The sequence below is a fragment of the Atractosteus spatula genome, chromosome 5 (genome assembly GCF_055471065.1).
Source record: "Atractosteus spatula isolate fAtrSpa1 chromosome 5, fAtrSpa1.hap1, whole genome shotgun sequence".
In the NCBI taxonomy this organism is placed as follows: Eukaryota; Metazoa; Chordata; class Actinopteri; order Semionotiformes; family Lepisosteidae; genus Atractosteus; species Atractosteus spatula.
The window spans coordinates 47,944,173-47,963,002 of NC_142710.1; the positions used below are offsets into that span (position 1 = coordinate 47,944,173).

Sequence of the window (18,830 nt, forward strand, 5' to 3'; positions counted from 1 at the left end):
GGGCCTGGGCAACATGTGGCATCATCCTCAAAGTGCCTGGTCCCTTTTCCTGCCCTTAAAGTAGTTTGATGTGGTTTCCAAAAAAAATTCTACAAGCCTATTTAAAACAGTTTACAGATTCATTGTAGCTTTTCCAGAGCATCATTCCGAATGGATTAAACAACATCATTAAATGGCAGTTCTGCGTAGGAGAGCTCAGAACAGCTGGTTGTAAACAGCAGCCAATTTTTTTTTTTGGGATACTGGGCCGACAGATCATTCTTTACAGCCCTCAGCTAGTGGGAGTCTGGAGGGAAGAATGTTTATTCAACGTTTCACTGTACATTCAGGAAGGTTTCTTATAAACTCAGTGGCACCCAAGTCCAACGTAATACTGTGAAATACTCACATTCAGTGAAATACTGTTAAACATTTTCCCTTCGATGGTAAATACCACGCCTGAAAGTTTGGAAAATGTAACATTGCACTTCAATTAATTTTGTCTCTTTAGTTCGCTAATTGGTCTCTGAGCAACCTCAATCTGCCCTGCTATCTTTGTCAATTATTAGCATCCAATTACACCACAACCAAGCAATGTGTTCCACCTCTCAAACGTTACACTTACACCTGCCACCATAAATCATAACCCTATGGCTCCTCTCCATCAGTACCAAGGCACCTGTACAGACTGCCGGTAAATGAAACATGGTTCAGAAAAGACCATAGCAAAAGTACTTCTAACATTGCTAAAATATACTGTTTTTTTCATATGGATTCAAACAACACTCCTGAATAATTTATTCAGCAGGAAAATCTAGAACTTTTTAATGCTATGTTTAAATGTTTGTCCCATTGGTATTTCATTAAATATTTTCATTTTAAGATCGCAAATGGCTGATATGCCTTTATACTGAAGTGGACACCGAATGAGATTTTCTGCTATACACCCCTAAATGTATTCCAAGTTTAATTTATTATGCAGCACTGAAGTGCTTATTAAGATATACAAACAGCAACTTACATCAAGAATAATTCACTATAGGACAAATAGGACAAATCTCTTAGATCACTGTGTTTAAAGTTTCAGGTACTGTAATGACTATATTCACAAGAATGACTGACATGGCTGTCTTTTCAGCTGTCTTGCTGGCTATAAGACGCCATCTGTGAAAGCAATCAGTAGGCTTGCTGTTTGTGTTTTCTGACACAAAATAAAGGAAAATGCCTAGAGCAATACAAAACATGACATTTATTGTCTGCTGAAATGATGTATAAATTGCAACTCGCAAAAATGTTAATTACAAATCCAAACAAATAAAAAAAGTACACTTTATATGAACCAGCTGCCTCTATATTATGGAGGTTGTTTTTTTGACAAATATACAAAAATGGATCAAGATGTCCTTGAGTCTGTACAATAGCAGAATAAAAAGAAAACTACTATGGTCATTGCTGGGATTTTGCAGAAGTAGGGGTACATCTGCCAGAGTCACATTATCTGGCTGTTTACTCTCTTCAAATGCTAATGCAGGATGACCAATTTTAGTTCCATCAATCCTTGGGACAGCCAAGCCATCGTATCTTCAAAACAAAGGCTGATCCGATTGGAACATTTACAAGAACACAGGTCATGTCTATATCACAAATGGGTGCACAGAGAAAATTGCCTCTTATCTTGGCAAAACCTGGAAAGCAAGGCCATGCAAATGGGGCACTTTGCAGGGGATTAGGAGGAAAGTAATTTTATTGTCTGTGAATATTAGCAGAGTGCCAATATAAACCAAAAGAAATTGTATACACTGTAACTGCTTCATAGCAGCTGATGACCATTACACAATGGCAGTCCCCATAATCCAGACACGCACACAAAAATTGACAGTTACCCTAAAAGATAGTACATCTGATACAGTATGTCCATGTGTACTATTTTACAGGCTACACTAATCTTCAGAATTATTAAAAAACAATTCGGAATGTACAATGCACTGAATGACTTAGAAATATGTGAGTGATGGTATAATCAAATTTGATGTGGGGGTACTTTGTAGTGGTAAACCTCACTTCCGTAAGGACAATACTACAAAACATATATTCCTTGTCATTTGAAAAAGACAAGTAAATCCAGTTAGTGCTGTTTATTTGACTTTAAGTCTTTCAACTCTAACTACTGGTACTAGGCATCCCACAAAAAACAGTGCCACATGAAATAAAATAAATCAAATAAGCATTCCAGAAACAACGCAAGACAACTCGCAGGAAGATCAAAATCAAGACAACTGAAACATAAAATGTAAAGCAAAACAATCTGCTAGCACAGAAAACATAACATGCTTTCTTACCTTCAAAATGAGAAGCAGTAAACTAATCCATACCTGCTTCCCAACAGTGGAGTTAGTTTTTAGAAAGCTGTGCTCGGTGCATATGCAGTACTGTGATGCAATGAAACATCCCACTCAGACTCCTCTCTCTGTGCCACTGCAAGCTGTTTCTGTGTGGACTGAGCAGTGAGCCTTTGTCAGAGCCTCTCAGTAAACACATACATCAAACTTGCAGATTCCTGGAAGCCGTCCTACAGAGACGAGCCTCAGTCTCTCAAGCAAATGTCCTTGTGCTGGAGTTTCAGTAATATAAATTGTCTCCTTTTTACAATTTGGGCTTTGTTCCTTCTCCTCCTTTCAGAAAACAGAATCTCTCATCCTCTCCCTTTGCAGCCATCTAAATGAATCCAACAGACTCCTGCTTCCAGGGTTTCTTACTAAATGAAGCTCACAGGCAGGAAAACTGGCATATGTTTAACTTGATCTCCAAGGTCTCCCTAGCACAAGACATTTCAAAGGAAGCATGCAGCTCTGCTTCAGTAATGACTGCCAGCCCGGTTACTGAGCAGCCCGGCTTGCTGATGCAGTCTACACACCTCCTGCATGCTAATGTGGCCGGTGATGTCAGCAAGCCAATGTCCTTACATCGGTATAATTAGCAGTTTGAATGACTGGTATTTTAGGTTCATTTGCATGTAAATCGGGCAATTTCCCTCAATCAATAGCCCAAGGGCAAGTCACACTTTAGTGAAAACCACAGGATCTGCCCAAAGGAAATGGATCACATTTCAGAGTGGACAAAATAGTGTGAGCACTGAACCTTAATTTATCAAAAAGTCTTCAAAACATAGTTATGAATTAATCATTAACCACCAGCAGATATTGCTGTTAAGACATTCAGAATAATATCCTGATTCCCAAGTTAACCATTAAATGCTTAAAACTCTGCATTTGTTTGCTGTCAAGAGCTTACCATACCCACATCTTAAATGGCCTTAATCAGCATGTGGGTTTAATTTGTTTGACGTTTCTTCCTGACTTCAGACTGATTCACACTAAGGGTTTAAACTTTGCATTTAGTATAGATCTGGAACAAAACATTAACACAGAAGTTACACATTAATTTGTAATTCATAGAGCCCTTCACTGTAGAAAATATCTGACAGAGTTGAATGACTGTTGGGTGGTCAGATCCTGAACTTTTTCTCACACGAGACTCTAACCCTATTGCGCTTTCTTCTTATTTTCTCTGTTTTGCTTAAGTGATAATGGTGTTTCACTTCACTGGTTTTCCTAATAGGAAAGTCACAGCTCCAGGCATTCCCAGTGGTAATACTTTTCCATATTTCTGAATATAGAAGTATACGTGACTGTTTAACAGTTTAATTATATTACTTATTCAAAAAGTCCATTAGAAACAATGTAAAAATAAATAGTTTTACATACATGAAAAGCAAGCCTATATATATAGCAAAGGTCTACACATTTGATTAACTTTATAAAACTGTGGTTTTAAAGCTAAGGAAGCTTGAGGGCATCGAATTAACTTGGCAAAATCAGAATAATATAAAATTAAGAAGCAGACTACATCATTTTAGATTGTACACATGTAATGGTAAATATTAAATCTGAGATCTAGATATGTCAACCACTTAATTTAAGACAACTTAATACAAAAAACAGACTATAGCTGCATTTAAAATTGCACTAAGCACAGCAATATCACTATTAGTTTAGAGCAAATTAAAAAAAACTACTCTGGGGACCACATAAGATTTAGTCACAATGGTACAGCATTCATCCTCATTCATATAAAAGTTATCTGTATTTGTAATCACAATGTGACTAACTTGAAAACTGTTAAGGTAGCACTGTCAGGAAAATTATAATTCTGGTAATTATAAAGTGCAATCTATAATGAGGCCCAAGTTTATTATTTACCCAGTTGAGGTGTAGTGAACTAGAACTATGATGTAGGGATTTCATCAGTTTATTTTCAGACTTGTACGTCTTAACCTTACAAACTACTAATGCTAGAGTGCTCTTAAGCTGCTAATGTCTTGTGCACTTGCTAACTGAATTAGTGTCAGAAACGTTTAACAAAAACACACACAGCTCTACCTTTTCTTAGGTCCTTGATGAGAACAAAATTAGGTACTAACAAAAGCCCCCTCCAACCTAATCAAAGCAATTAAAATGGATATCTGGATTTGCTTTAAGCGTAAACAGTCTGAGAAGTTAATGAAGATAATTACATGCATTTTGTATAACGCTTTTCATCCAAAAGGATCCTAACATACTTTACACAGAGGAAGGAACCAACTTCACCTGGGTGACTTGAGACAACAATTATGCATCGCAACCATGTTAGGAACAGTGATCATTTTCATTACCCACTGAATTAAGAGGAATTTTTAGATAAATATATGGAGGCCAAAATGTGAAATTTAACCAGCATACCTTGGTAAAGAGCCCTGCTCTTACAGTATAAACCCCACCAAGGGTTCTTTAATGACCAAGATGTCCAGACCTCCGTTTAATATCTCATCTGAGGGACAGAAGCTCTAACAGCAGTGTGTCCAGTTTCCTGGCTGAGGCACTGGAATCTTCACTTGCTCAATGGATAGGTCCAGTTACACTTAAGTGTGACATGCACTTCAATCTGTAAAATGTTACCAAGAGCCAGTAATACAGTATTATAAAAAAATAGCCATTGTGTTTTAAAGATTTCACTTGCGAAGAAAAAACTTTATAAAACGTTCCTGTGAATGTGTCTCCATTTCGGACAATACTTTATCTAACAGAGTTATTCAGACCTTATCAAGGAAGGAAGCAAACAGAAAAAAGGCTTGCTTTGATAAACAACAACACGCCTCCAATAACAAGACTGCTGGCGCCACAAGGTGTTCTAAAGCTTACAAATACATTGCTCTCGCGATAAACTCCACATTCACTGAATCGCCAACATTCTGTCTTTAAAAAAACAGTAGTCTTTGATGTGGAAAATGTTGATGGAATCAGTCTACATCAACAAAGTAGAGGTCACAGCCCAGTCCAGCCCATAACTGATTACTTTGGCTAGCCACAGTTCTGTGCCTATAAAGATAACCAAGTGCCCATCTAAGATTAGGCAGCCTTCACACCATGACACTGGAACTGATTTCCTTTGCACCCCAGCAAGCTTCCTGTTGTAAATTGAAAAAGAGGAATTACTTCCTATAATTTCTCCACTGTAGTGTTTCCAGTCTCGACCTGAATTTTTCACCTTTTGCTGCACGTGCTGTTATACAAGTACAGAGAGAACACCAGCCACCACCACCTACATTTAGGAGCCAATTTTGATATAGGAGCAAGTAAATGTTTATTCCACGCTGAAAAGAGAAGAAAGGAAACACAACGTTTTGGCTCACACTCAAAGAAGACTCCACAGCCGAAACGTTGTGTTTCCTTTCTTCTCTTTTCGGCATGGAATAAACCTTTATTTGTTCCTTTTCAGCCTACACATGCTGACGCAGCTACTTACTTGAACAATTTAATATATACGCATCAAGAAAAACGATTGCAAGACAAACTGCAATATTTAAAATTGATTTATACAGAAATTATTTTCTATACAGACTAATCCAATTATACTATACTGTGCTGCTCCTATTTTCAGGTAGGCAGGGAAACAGCATGTATGATCTGTAGCTGGAATGAATTTGGAGGTTAGCTCCATGGAAGCAGCCCATTTCTACCTCTGCGGCCCTGTATGAGCACAGCACATCATCAAACTGTTGTTAACACATTTATCAGAACATCTCCTGCTAGACAGAAACCAATCTCAAGGGCTGACTAACTTACATTTGACCTACTTTCATAATCCATATGCTGCAGCCTTATACATTTTAATTTGGGGCTGGTTTTGATAAAAATATGATTATTATATGAACATATTATATATATTAAGAAAAAAAGAGAAAACTCAATATTACACCCAATATTCTTCTAAGTGGAAATAAAATTATACAGAATTGTATCTTTCTAGACAGTATATTGCATTCAAAATGTACAAGTGGGGAATTAGTAAGAAGGCAGTTCTGAACTGATTCACACCACTGTTAGCTTTCTCCAGTTGACAGAATATTAGACATTTTAATTTCTTATTAAAATGAAAAATTAAAATGTACTGGAAGTATTTTACTGGAGGAATTCAGTATTGCACTCAGGGATACAACAATGTCTCACCCAGGATTTGAACCCACAGTCTTCCAGTCCAGCACCCTAACTACTGCCAGTTGCACTGACAATCGAAAAATGATTTAGTTCTTTTATTGTAAATTAAATATTAATTTAAGAAGGTCCAAGTGTGCCAGATCTAAAAGTGGCATTTGTCCTTTGTAACACAATGAAAAGTACTCCTCCACCTTAGGACTTCCAACTGAAGTCATCCTTCTTGTGAGCAACTAATCAATACGAGAATAGCAGCAGATGTTAATACTTTTCTCATCTAAGCGGAACAAATTACTTGCACTCTGCAAGGAGGCTGAGTCATGTGACAGTTGTCTGTGTACCTGTAGTCAAGGTCACCATGGTGCTGGGTTCGTTGTAGATGTCTTTCATGTTCTCCTGAATGGGCACAGCTGATAAATACTAGAGATTAATATGCAGTGAAGTTCAGCTTATAAAGCATACTTTCATCAAGTGAAGGCAAGCACTCACCAAATTATATTTACACAACTAAAGCTTTTTTAAAAAAATATTAAAATGAAATATAATGCTCATTTGGCTTAAAAATCTAAAAGTGCTAACTGTTCAAATATAGCACATAGCAAAATATCTAACTCCTTAATGTTTTACATTGTAAAAGTTTGAAGACATTTCCATCCATAATTCAAATTTTACTACAAAGGAAAGGCATTTGTAAAAAAAGGTCAAAAGAAATTGCATGATAAATAAATAAAAAAGCAATAAAAGAGTTCAGTTTTAGTCTTCCCCTCTTCTGTTCAAATTAAAAGTGAACCTGTTCAAAAGTTTTACTCTTCCATGAGCTCTCTGTAATGGCCATTGAGTCTTTCAATTAAATTCATAAAGCCCAAGTATTTGTTAAAATATTTTGCATGGGAAGAGTCCAGGATGTATCCAAGTGTTGAATGAAAAGTGGTTCTGCACACTACTTTGTAACTTGCCTTGCACTTTTATTTTTGCTTCCTTGAGATGAATTATGCCTCTAAATTGGAGTTTATACCTTAAATTCATGAGAAATCGAATCACCCAATAAGAAAATGCTTATTGACAAGTTTAGGCACAAGAAGCTTTGGTGTGGTCCTCTTGGCTGAGAGCCAACCACCTGGCCACAGGAAACAGAAGTTAGGACCCCATATAGAGAGAGAAATTAACTCTGGGGTAGCTGGAGATGGAGGTGGAAGAGAGATGCAGAAAAATGAACGCAAGCAAGAGAGAAGCTTACGAAGGTATTTATAGTTTTTTCAGGAAGTGACACAAAGGATTACAAGTTAAGAATAGCAGAGGTGGGGGAGACCAGGGTTACTGTCATCCCTCGTGAGCTTTCATTACAACTCCATTAATAAGGACTCGAGCCAGCTTTAAAATATTCACTTAACATCTGTCTAAAGAAGAAAAAAATGTATATGTGAAGTTTCACAAGAAACTTGTGCACATCATTATGGTGCTGCCATCTCCTCTGTGCTGTCCCATTTTTCACGCATTCTCTGAATTAACGTTGACTCCATTACCTGCTCTCACCTCCTCCGCTGACTTCCTCTGTCCTCTCACTTGTGACCCAGACAAGCCCTCCCCTTGCCAAAGTCTCCTATGTGCTCTACTTGGTAAGACCAACCTGTGTTTGACTAAAACCTGCATTCTCAAATCTATATACCGTACATTGCCCTCTTCCCCTGCTTCTCGATTTTTCTATTCTCGGTTTCTGTTCTTCTGTTTTTCCAATCTATCATCCAGTCCTTGCAAGCTTTTCTCCACTCTCCCTTCTAATCTCAACCCTTCAACCCCAGTCTCATATGCCTCATTTTTCTCCTCCAAGGTCTGGCATCTGCAGACTCTTCAGCAGTTAATCTCCTTTCTCATCCAGCCTACTCACTGCCCACCTTCTCTCACTTACAGTACTTCCCCTCTTTTCTCTCATTCACAACACCTCTAACATCTTGTTTTAGGGTCATACACATTCCACATTCAAGATGTCAACCCCACCTCCTTCTCCACACCTCTCCATTCTCTGGATGCTCCCCCTCCTACTTTTAAACAGGCCCGCATTACACTTCGACAACATGGGTAGGAAGCTTGTTCCAGAGACCTACTAACTTTTGTGCAAAAAAAGTGCCTCCTGTGTTGAGTTTTAAAGGCAAAGTTCCCCACAATTTCCTCTTGTGACCTCTATTTTGTGGTTCACTACTGATGGTGAAAAAAAGTCTATTGGATTAACTTTGTCAATGTCTTTGATAATTTTGAATCAAGTTCCCTAGTGAGACCTCTCTGTTCCAAACTAAAAAAAAATGCAGTTCTTTTGGCGTGTCGGGGAAAGACATTCCTTTAATCCTGGGAGTATCTGGTGTCTTTTTTCTGGACTAACTCCAGAGTGACAAAATCTTAATTACAACTTTATGACTAAAACTGTACACAATGTTCTAAATGTGATCTTCTTACTGCATTTTAAATTCTACACTTAACTACAAGTCCTAACATTACTTGTCTTTCTTACTGCTTTCCCACAAAAAAGCATTTTCAGAACAATGGTCCCATGCTCCTTCTTCCTTTTCTTAAAGTTTTGAGTATACAGCGCAATGCCAACTCTCCGATTTCCTCTTGCACTGCTTGCTGCTTGATCCTTTACAGTCAGGCATTTGCTCGATACCATGCTCATCGTCGTTTCTGTTTCTCTTCATTTGGTTTGTGCTGCCTCTCCCAGTCTTAATCCTTCTTGATCTCTCTGCTGGATTTGACACTACACTCTCTAACCTAAGTCTTAGCAATGTTCACACCTTATTATGTATTATGGCTTCTCTCACACCTCTTTGATTGCACATATCAGGTCTCCTGACTTTGCAAAATTACACAGATAATTGAGGTTTCTTTTGATGCTCAGTATATATTCACATTTCCAGAAAGTTCTTGATACTAGCTTTTGATATTAGTCCTCATGTCTTCTAATTGGGTGGATGTCAGCAGTGGTGCCACAGGGATGTGTTCTAGGCCCCATCATCTTCCTTACTGATAATGATTGAGGTCCTGGTACAGTAACATTTCAGTTAAACTTCCAGCCAATACAAAAACTGGGGGAGTAGCAAACTCAAAAACAGCGACAAGGATAAAAGTCAACATTAAGTGCATTAAGGGAGCCTTGCAGGAAAGAGGAAAATGTACTGTATATTGCATGGATTTTCAGAGCTTAAGGAAACTCCACATGAAAGGAATCTGGGTATATATGTAAGTCCTTCCATGTTCTCCACAAGACAATCTGGAAAAACGATAAACAAGCCAGAGCTTGGGTATACAATACAAAAGAAATTGAATTAAGGGAAGTTCTGATCACCTTTAACAAGGTACTTTTAATAATTAATTTAGAATATATTGTTCAATTTTGGTCACCATACCACAAAAAGAATAAAGTAATAAAGTAGCCTAAATAGTTAAAAGAAGGCACAATTTCTGGTATCAGGGGTCTTTGAGATAGAAATAAGTTAACGAAATTAAATCACTTCTGCCTAATTCAAAACAGAATAGAGTTGCTATGTGATTAATGTACTGCATATATAATCCTAAACATATAACCCAGGAGAGCATTTCAGTCTCAGTAGTCAAACAAGGAAATGTTCTCAACTGGAAGCTAATAGAACATTATTAGGAGAACAGGAAAAAAATCTTTACACAAAGAGAGTGTTGAGGCTCAAACTCTGGGCTTCTTCAATAAGCAGCTGGTTGAAATATTTAGTTTCAGTTAGCTACTTAACTACCAAGTTGGCAACACAGGAGGAAGGGCCTCCTCTCATTTGTGGCACCGCTCATGTTTTTATCTGCAAATGTGTGCTACTCTCCTTTAGTATTTACTATACAGTTATGCATTTACTAGTTCCAGCAACCTAAAATATCAAATTGTAACGTCACAAACAGCTAAAAGGATTTTTTCTTCCAGTGGAGACAGTCTTGGTACTCCCTAGGCCAAATGAAATAGCACTTTTGTGTACTGTCTTGTTTTGCAGTCTGGCAAAAACATTAGAACCACTCAGGATTTGTACCCCAGCAGTGCTACGGACTGTATGTTTTCTGTCATACACCAGGCAGTAATAGACTGTGTGGGTCTATTTGTAGGCACCAAATCAAATATGTGAAAAGGGTAACATATGAATTTTCTTGGAAAGAAGTATTATTTTCACAGTTTAAACTGATTTTAAAAACAGCACACTGTTTTTAAATCATGTTACGGTGGATGAGATTTATTTTAAGCAAGTAATTCTGCCATAAAAGGCTGGAAAATGGACTTTGTTACAATAAACAAATCTATTGTTTCAATACAGCCATACAATTACTAAGAGACAGTTTTATGAGGCAAAAACAGTGCACTGGGAGAATCTCTACAGTACTATATTAATATTTCCACAAAATTCTGTAAATCAGTATTTTCTTCAATCATTAAAAATTGACTACAATAAAATTATCAGTGCTTCTTGTTCTTTAATTTGATAAAATTCCATAGCACCCACTAAAAAACAACAACAACATTAAAATGGCAACTTCAACTTGCCATCACACAGCTTGATATTGCAATAGAAACTCTGCACACTCTCCAGATACTTCAATTCAGTCTGCTATTTCATAAAATGTATTTGACCATAAACAGATAATTCAAGTAATACAAGTTCATTCAACTCAGATGACTGAAGTAATACAAGTTAATAAATGAAAAGCACATGACCAGAGCAGCCTTCGCTGTGGATAGAATATCGGAGCTTGTTTCTAATAAAAGCAGCTGAACAGGGGGAACAAAAGAGGATTAAACTTCAATATGATTCTCCAGTAGACTGAACAGAGTGACAGATTGCCTGAAGTTCAGCTAAATGACTAATAAAAAAGCCACGCTGGATCAACTCCCTCATTGAGTGAGAAAAGCAAAGGAAGCAAATTGCCAGGATTTGCTTCTTTTTAGAACGTGTGCGCAAACGTATTATTTTGTGTAATTCCCATTCCAATCAGAAAATGAACTGCCATCAGCACAGGAAAATGTAAGAAGTGAAGATGTCTACTAAAATGTAGAGGCTCCTGGGGTTAACAGGTACTGAAGGCTACCCTGCTGAAGGCAAAGGGTTCCCCTGCACGTAACTGTTAATACCTGGGCTGACTTCATAAGAGAAAGGGCAACAGGGAATCATGCAGTATGCACACCCCTCAGAACTGGAGCTACATCCATTGGTGGCCTTACTGAAGTGGAGTAGGGCTCTCTCAGACACGCCACAGCCCACTGAGCTATTGCAAAAGCAACACCTGCAGCTTCCTGATAAACAGCAGTCAAGCTAAAGTGTTTCAGTTTATACAATGCATAGAATATGAATAAGAATGCAAACCCTTGAGTTTCAGACTTTAGGCTTACTAATGCAAAGTCTTGAAAGCTATTTGTGTGATAACGATATGAAGGCATCACTATGTGAGAAACTCCAGGCACTCGCAAAAGTCATGTTCAGAAACTTTCACTTACTGTACTTTTTTTCTTCATTTGCATACTTAATTCCAGATTTGCGGTGCTTTATTTTCCTGTGCTAAAAATTGCTCTTAGGAAAATATCCAAAGTTACACATCACGGCAGCAGATGGGGTTTTTGCAATGCAGCTCTTTAATGTTTATTTTAACTGAGAAAGATGAATTAAAAAGACTCATGAAATTCTAAACCAGCCCTCTTTTCACACACTTCCACACGGTTAACATGCTTTTCAGAGAGAGCTTGTCTCCAGCGACTGCCTGCTGAGCTCTGAGCTCAGCTGTACAGACAGTCCTCTGCAGGTCAAGAGAAAAGAACAAGATGCCTGTTTGAGGAGAGTGTAAACCCAGCTGATTGTGCTGCCAATGGAGATCTCAAACTGACCTACATATGGAAACCTTTTCACACTGTGGAAATGGCTGCTGCTGCACACCATGCCCCTCCGTCTCCGTAGATACAATTATATATGCAAATTGCAAAATAACACGATCAGTAGTTATTTTTAACTAAGTAGTTAAAAATAACCCACACAAGCTTTGCAACACTACTTGAGGCAATAAAATTATGAAATCTGAACTTATCCACAGCAGACTTTCAGTTTTCTACAAATTAACACTGCAGAGCTTGCAAATTGTCAAGTCAAATACAAAACTTAAGAAAGGGTTATTTAACAGTGCGAGAGGATAGACCACTTATCTCAAGCAAGCTGATGCCCAACGTCAGAGGCATCTTTGTGTGATTTCATTATTTATACTGTTTATCTCCATATGGAAGTATAGAAATAAAATGACGTGCTGCAGCACTCTTAATTGTTTTATTCTAAAAAAGTAACCTATAAACAGTAATTCTGTATATTTTAATCTGTAATATTTTAATCCTGCACTTGACATAATGCAGATCCTTGTTTTTATAGTAAACTTGTAACTTTTCATTTTACTAAAAATGTGAAAGTATATATTATGGTAACTGAAAAGGTAAACTTAAGATACTCAGATTTTAAACTAAGGGAAATGTTAAAATTGATGAAAAAAATCACTGATTAAAACCATATAAACTGTTTAAACTGATTAAAAACAGCCTTGGAACTGAGAAAATGTAAATATATATAAATATAGTAAACAGAAAACAAAGACGTTTCATGAATACATAGCAATTATAACTTGTTTTTCTCTGGGAAAAGGGCTATTGAGTCTGAGAATTTGACATCTGAGAAATCCATATTACAAATTACATCATCTAAATGCAGGTTCCAGGGCACTCTACCATATCCCTTTCCAACCATTAGGAACAGAAGGATGACAAAATGTCAAAAGTGGTTATGAACCAATTGAAACAAAGACAAAATAAACTGTCGCAACAACATCTTAACCAACATTCTTCTCTAGAATATTTACATACTGCTTTTATTTCTCACTTTGGCTGATGAATCATATCCTGACGTTAATTCATGTTAAAATGTTTAAAACATTTGCTGGAGGGTGGAATGTTTAATCACTGCATGTTGTTATTCATACTTGGTGCTTGCAGAAGAAGTGAGTCTGTTGCTATGCGTTGCAACTGTAATTTCTACCAGCTACTTCACATTAACATTACCAAGCACAGTTGCAGCAAAGAGCTCTCTTGATTGCGCTCCAGCAATTTAAAATCTTTACAGCTGAGGAAAATGATAGGGCTATTGAATGGGTATCATCTTAATAACAGCCAATAACTCTTAAGAATAGTCAACAGGCCTTCCTTTGGAACTTTGCTACTAGGTTAGCAGCAGCAGTAAAAAGAATGTGTGGCCACATCACACTCCTCACAGTGGGGCAAGAGAGGTCAGAGTTTCAGCTGTCATGGTCTGGTATCCTTGAAAAGTCTGATTAATCAGACACTAGGACAGGGGCCTAAAGGTGAAGTCAATGAAACAGTTCAGCTCTGTGCTGAGAATGTCTCTCATTTAATAAACCAATAACCTCTTGCTGCAGTAAATCACCTTCCAGTCAATACTGAGTACCATGCAGGTCTAGAGCTCAAGTGACCTTTAAATACCTGGCTTAGGGTATTGATCAGTGGCATTTGCATTTAGCTGCTACACACTGCGATCATATTAGAATGCACTGGTTACAAAGGCAACATTGACTGCATTTAAAATTCTGATCTTACAAATGATTATCCTGGGTAGGAAATATATTTCCAATCCACCCATCTGTTATTAGAAACTGCTTATTCCTGGTAAGTGTTGATACAACCTGGAGTCAATCCTGGAAGCACAGGTTGTAAGGAAATACACTGTGAATGCTTGTCACAAGCACCTAGAGACCTCACTTGAACATGGTTCAGCAGCACAATAGTTGGGCTTTTTCTTTTCTATACTGTTCGAATTAACCTCAACTTGTTCCAGTTTAAAACCACCAGTTATTAACATATCCAGCATGTCACTGAGGCATGGGCAGAATACGGTCAAAAAGCAAGTACAGAATTTAATCCAAGACCACAAAAGCCATGAGACAACACTAGTTGCAACACCACTGTGCCACCCTACAAATACAATTTAAATTAATTTAAAAAAGGAGTGTGAGCTTTTTCCACTAGACTGCTTAAAGTTAATATGAGAGTGGTAAGATCTTGTTTATAGTTTCAGCCATTTGCTTTAGAATAAAATTACCAGTGACTTGTTTTAAACAATTTTCTGTGATACAGCAAGAATTGCTACATGGCAAAGAAAGACCCATTCTTGCATAATATCTTAACTCTACATCTGGGAAAAATTTAGCTTGCATGTGCAAATTATTATAGATATTAAAAAAGAAGCATTTTCTTAGTCTTTAATCTAAAAATGTGGTTTCTGAATAGTCTGTTTGCTTTGATACCCTTAACCTGCAACGTAAGCAAACACAGCATCTGCAAAGCCTCTTCATCAGAGCCAAGAGTCTCTGTGCTTGCGGTGCTCTTAACCATATAACACTGCAGAGGAACAAAGCTGACCACATCGATCTGGTAATCCACCTGAGCAAACTTTGAAGATCCTGTGCTGTCTGCAGCAGGTTTTTTAGAAAGCCCTAACAACCAGGGTACGGCATCTTGATATGGGGACACACAGCTAGGGCTGGGCGATAATTCGATAACGATAATTATAGCTATATAATTTTCCTCGATATAATTTTAACAAAAGTTCGATAAATGTTCGATATATATGTTTATGCTTTGCGCATGATATATGCATGCGTGTTGCAGATCGGGCAGCTAACGTGGTGTTGTTTACCCACACGGTGGTGGCTGACAGGACTGTACTTAGAGTGGAGACATGAGCGACACTGAAGCAAATGTAGTGCTGCCAACGACCAGCTCGAAGGACGATGACATCGTCTACAGAAGGTCATTCAACTTCAGTAATTTGGAGATATTTTGGCTTTTTACAATCAGACATAAAACAGAGCACTTTAAACTTTGCAGTCTGTCTGAGCCATCTTCTATGTGTGTTTTATCACACTGCAGTATTTAATTTTTCTATTTAAGATATTTATTTTGTAAATTTTACTCATGCATATTTTGACATAAAAAAGACTTGAATACTCTCTACCTCAGATTTGTTTAATGTTTCTGCTGTTTGGCAAGTGTTTGTTGTGTTCTTAAAATAAAGAGTTGTTTAATTTACCAATTAACTGTCTGGTTTCTTCAACTTTCACTCAGGAGAAAAAATCTGCCTTTAAACTTGAAAGAAATAATGATTTGACATTTATCGTGATAATTATCGATATCGACTGATATGAAATTTTTTATTGTGATAATGTTTTTGGCCATATCGCCCAGCCCTACACACAGCAAGCCAAAAGGTAAAGAGCAGACCTCTCAAGGTAAAGCATAATACCTCTGCAAGTCTTTGAAGCAGGAAGGAGCATGACTGGTCAGTGCTTTGTAGGTCAGCAGAAGGATCAATCCTCAAACTGGGAGCCAATGCACAAAGGTTAGACCAGGAGTGATATATATGTGGGGAAAGGATCTGATCAAGGCTTTTGCAGCCAAGTGAGAAAAAAATATTGTTGCAACCAGGTGTGTGTCCACCTCAGCCTTTACATAAATCGGAGTGTAAGTGTAACAGTAGAAGTTAACACCATGATGACTATCCAAGAGGTTCCATGTAGATAAGGATGAGAAGAAGGCCAGGAAATGAACCTTGTGGAGCACTAGACAATCTTTATAGAGAAGCCAGAAGTGGTTTCTCCTATTGTCATGAATTTCTTCCAAAGATTATGAAGATGAGATAAGAATTCAGCACGTTAAGTTTATTAGTTCAGTGGGAGAATTTGGATTCCTGATATTGTTTACTTGATGAAAGAAAAAGCAAGAAAGCACTACCTTGCTCTTTCACAAAAGATTGAAATTGTTGTTTGGCTTATCAGCTGTTGACAACTAACAAACGTTGTCTAGGGCTTTCTTGACTATTATCTGTAAGGTTAGAAAGAAACTAGTTATTATTGCACCATACAGCATTTTATACCAACTGTTTCAAGAATGAATATAAAGTAAAAAAAATAGTTCTTGTCTTTAATATTTTCATTCTCTGCTGACTTACAGCAAGTAATTTATCCAGCTTCAAAGCGGGCTGCTCCAGGTTTCAATTGGCATCTGATTAAGATCTGGAAAACAGCTGATTTGACTTCTTAATTCACTTAGTTCAGTTAAAACATTAAGGTCTGGAGCAGAATGAAAACCAGAAACATGCAGTACCAAAGGACTGGAGTGGCCTACCCATCATAAACCGCTCGTTACATTACCAACCAGGAACTTGCTGACCAGGACTGGTGACAGGATGGTAAGTGAAGCCAGATGTATTAAAATAAATGGAAGAACCTTTATGCAGCTCACATCCAACTTACCCTCTCACACCCAAACCTCAGATTTGGAGTCTGGGATGTCATAAAAGGGAGAATCTATTCAATCAGCAAACCTTACAATGCAGTGATGGACTTTATCCTAAGGAATGAGGACAAATGGATCAAAGCAACGATTAATTTTTAAATTCATTTCATCATCTCTGCCAGTTCCATTGAAGGCTAATTTCATTTCGCAACCATAACATTAACAGAGCAAGGCAGAATGACTCAAGTTCATGTGCTGGGATGTGTCAAAGCCAATAGCTCAAAACCAGCCAGACTCAATGTACACAGAAGCTTATGATTCATACAATGAACAAAAAAATACATTTACATAAAATCACAGCTGATACAAAGGCATTTAATGACCTTTACAAACTACTGCCTGAGAATAAACATAAGAATAATGACTAGTACATTAACGCTTTAATTTTCTTTGATAAAAGTCATCGTAGCCTCAGAAATATTCCTTAATGGTGCCTTCAATGATATAAGGAAAGTGTCACAACTGTTGGTTAAAGTCAAAATGAGTATGTGAACAAGATTTTGGGTGCTGAATAAGTTATAGATTACATTTCACTGGGAATGCACTTTTGTAATTTTAAGGAATCTTTCAACACCACCACAGCTTTTCATTATATATAATAAACACATGTGGGAAACCAGCAAGATGGATGATATGGGATTTAGGGAGCTGTAATGGTTTACAAATGGAAGCTGTTTATTCCAAATAACACTCTGTTGTGAAGCGCATGTGTATGAACAGACTGCAGCTTTACTGTACTTCCAAAGGGGCTTCCAAAATAAAGCAATGGGATTTTTAAAATATGTGGACCTCAATAAAAAAAGCAGAAAACAACAGAATCAAAGTACAGCATTTTAGATACTACATTTTGGTCAGAAGGAAAAAAAAACACTCTTTATAAATGTACAAAAGATTCACATCCTAAAAAATATAACTACAGTACTATATAAGTACAGTATAGTAACAACGTATGTTGTGAGAAGATTGTGTGGATGTTTCTAAAGAACCAAGAATGAAGAGTTAAATTTTCAGAATGGTCTGACAATCTGGATAACAAGTTTTAGACAATATGAACTACAAATTACATTTCTTTAACCTTATCAGTTCATCAGAATTGTGAAGAACATCAGAAGGAATATGAAAGATGTTTTTATAGTATTCTTGTACCAGGAAAAGACGTTAGTTGAAAAGGGTATACTGATACTGTTGTGTAGAAATAATTAAATGCTAGAGAGTACTTGGTCTCTGATCTTGAATGTCACTGAGTGAGTTTTAGTTTCTGATCCACATGCAGTGACAGCATATTCCTCAGGAAAACGTTACTTGGATTTTTTCCAAATTCGCTCAAGGATAACAGTATCATTACTGCTTCTTCTCCAGTTGAACAGTTCCCAAGCAGAAAATGGATTACCTCCCCTACAAAAGCATATACATAAAATGGAATAAAAACAACTGTAAACATGGAAATTATCTGCTCATTTCAGTAATGCATCAGTATAGTAATCAAATTAAAATCTGAAAGCAAGGGACATTAAAAAGAGCTCAAGAGTGTTAATCAGGGGCCTGACACATCTGTAGAAGTAATAAGCAACAGCTGGTTTCTTGTACATACTGTACTGTATTCAATCTAAAAATGAGGTCATAAACAAAATACAGCTACACAAAGAATCTTCTCTACCTCCTTTCTAAATAGTGAGTTTTAATGTTACAGTGAAGCAATGATCCAAACAATCATTTTGCATCTCATATGGGTTCAAAGCTGCAAACAGACCCCAGGTGCCCAAGGGATCACCTTATATTACAATAAGTAAAAAACCCCATCTATGACCAGCCACAACACTTACAGTTTGTGTCAGCTGTTCATTTAGCATGGCCCATGAGATTTGTTTTGTAACAGAAATACAGGCTCACTGTTTTTTTTTTGTTAGGAATAGAAGATCAATACTGGG

At 37.2% G+C, this 18,830-nt stretch overlaps 1 protein-coding gene across 4 annotated transcripts in view; it reads right to left on the reverse strand.

The window, feature by feature from the left end:
- Nucleotides 1-18,830, reverse strand: part of prickle2b (prickle homolog 2b) — a 94,128-nt gene that overhangs the window by 14,655 nt on the left and 60,643 nt on the right. Inside the window, exon 1 of one of the 4 annotated variants that reach the window (XM_088916835.1) lies at nucleotides 2,319-2,773. The exons of the other annotated variants lie outside the window; for them this stretch is intronic. The gene's annotated coding sequence lies outside the window, so the exon portion shown is untranslated. Of the gene's footprint in view, nucleotides 1-2,318; nucleotides 2,774-18,830 lie in introns of those variants that run through there. 4 annotated transcript variants of the gene reach the window in all.